Genomic DNA, 2,755 nt, shown 5'->3' with positions numbered 1-2,755 from the left:
GCGTATATTATCAGTAGGCTCTTCATATAAGCAAGAACATGTACGTTTTTCCTTCTGAGATTCTGTGATCTCCCTTACTATTATAAGTCCATCCATTTCCTGCAAATTTTGTCATTTTTTTTTTTAGATCTGAATAATATTCATATGTATACACAATGTATATGCATTTACAATGTATATATATATATATATCATAGATACAATGTATATATACCCAATAAACACAGTGTATATACACAATGTATATATGTGCATAATGTGTATATATATACATATATATATATATATATATATATATATATATATATATATAAAAGTCATCATTCATTCATTCATTCATTCATCTGTTGATGGCCAAACATGTTTATTCTGATTCTTTGGTATATTGAATAAATCAGCAATAAACATGGGATGCACATATCTCTTCTTTACAGTATGTTGTGTGTGTGCAAGCACATGCGTGCACACTTACATAGATGTCAGGGGACAAGTTTCAGGAACCTCCTCTCTCCTCCCACCATGTGGGTCCCAGAGACTGAACTCAGGTCATCAGGCTTGGTGGCATGCCCTCTCTACCAGAGGAGCACCTGATTGCTCTTCATTCTGTGGTTGTCTAAGCTTCATAGCTATAATTTACAGTGATAGCTAAAGACTAATCGGAGTTTCAAATGTGAATTCATATGTTTTTGAGCTGCTTTGCTTCCTTCTTTAATCTTAAGGAACTTATTTTTGTAAATAAAGTTGTCCAGTAGTTTTCCAAGGTGTGCTCTTGGCTTTGGGGATGGGAGGGGCGCTAATACTGTTTAACTCAAGGTCAAGAGCATTCCAGCCACAAGCACAGTTCACTAATGTCTCTGTGTGTGTACCACATGAATGCTGTGCCTGGGAGAGGAGGGTGTTACAGGCAGTTGTAAACTGACTGACATAGGCACCGAGAATCACATTTGGATTTTCTGCAAGATCAGCGGACATTCCAAGCCACCAAGCCTCTCCCAGCCCTCATTTGCTGTTTTGAATATCCATTTTGAGAAAACACATGTTACCTCTGCAGGAAGTTTTGACTTTGTCAGTTGGGTCAAAGTTTCTTAACTCATAGCAAGAAACACAAATAAGATCCTAGGGTGACAGGCTTCTGTTCCTTTTCCATGTTTTCTCCATTTTTCTTTTTTTTTTTGTCTTTCTATCTTGCTCCAGTTTTACTGTGTAGCTCAGGTTAGCTTAGAACTTGTGATTCTTCTGCCTCAGACCCCAGAGTATTGGGGTTACAAGTATACAGTGGACCAGGACACTCAACCCACAATGAATGCATTTGTTTTCATTGTGTTTGTTTGGAGTCAAGGTACCATGTAGTTCAGGTTGGCCTCAAACTTCCTGTGTAACCACCTGTGACCTCGAACAGGAGTCCCGCCTCCTCCTCTCAAGTACTCAGACTACAGATACTCTCTCAGTGCCCAGTTTATGTTGCTGGGGATTGAACTCATCATGGTGAATGCTTTACTCATTCAGCTGCATCCTTAGCCCCAACTGCTCATGTCAAATTAGGCTCCAGGTTGTTTGTTGGACTCTGGCTCCTCATGCATGCTTTGAGTTGACAACAGCCCTGATGAATTACTGGCCCTAAGTCCTGGTTGCCCCTGGAGACCATCAGCTCTTCTGACCCACCTTGTGATTTGCTTGCCTAGAACTCCCGGATTTGGCTACACTGGCTGGCCAGGGAGCCCCGGGGCTCTAGCCTCCACCTTCCCAGGGTTGAGTTTCTCCTGCCATACTTGTTTCTGGCAGTTGAATTCAGCGACTTGTACTTGAGAGGCAAGCATTTTACCCACTGAGTCATTTCTCCTGCCTAACTTTAGGATCGTCTTTGGAATCATCTCGCACCACACCCTGGCCCTTTAGTTTAGTTATGTGTGGACTTCGGAATGCGTTGTGAATCCCCTAAAGATCTGGGCACATTTTGCTTCTCTTGTTTGCACAGTGACATCTTAACCACTGAGCTATCTCTCCAGCCCCATTACAGTCTTGCTGTATATGTATATATTGAACTGGACACTCTGGCCCCAGCCTCCCAAGCGCTAACATTACAGATGTGTACCCTAGAGCTGGCTCTGACAGCTGGTGATTCTGCAATTTCCAGGCGACACAATTTGTCTCTCCTCCTTAACCCCCAATTCAAATGAAAACAAAATTATACAACTTTGCATCTAAAGCTCCAGCTGGCCTTACCCGGCATTCCAATTCTTTTTTGTTCATTGCCCTTGAACCTTAGGAGACTCCACAGAGATTGCAGGAGGAGTAACACCTGCTCGGTCCAGACCCAGTGATGGCTTTATTTCTTTCTCATGCCCCTTGGGAGTGTGGTGCTGTGAACACGGAGGATAACAAGATTACATGAACGTTTAATAAAGTGGAATTTGGTTAGTTTCATCGGCACCATCTCGCCGGCCGGGTAGATTTTCTAGTTTCAGATGATAATGGAGCTGCCGCTGTCCTGGACAGTGATTGCTAAAGAGGACTCTGGAAGGGCTAACTCAACGCAGCTGCGGCCCACTCCAGGGAATTTGGGACTTGGCCTCCAGCTAGATAACTCCACCTTGTTCCAGAATGGAGGCCAAGTACAGGAACGCATACTGAATTGGAAAGCATAATTAAATGATTATGTAGACAAATGGATAAAGACTATACTCAAAGAGAAAACTGGAAAGCAAGGAGGAGTGCTGGAATGGTGTTGGTTGGAGGTGGACTTTGAGGTAACCCC

This window comes from Micromys minutus (assembly GCF_963924665.1).
Source record: "Micromys minutus genome assembly, chromosome: 29".
NCBI classification, from domain to species: Eukaryota; Metazoa; Chordata; class Mammalia; order Rodentia; family Muridae; genus Micromys; species Micromys minutus.
Note: the sequence above shows the minus strand (reverse complement) of the source record.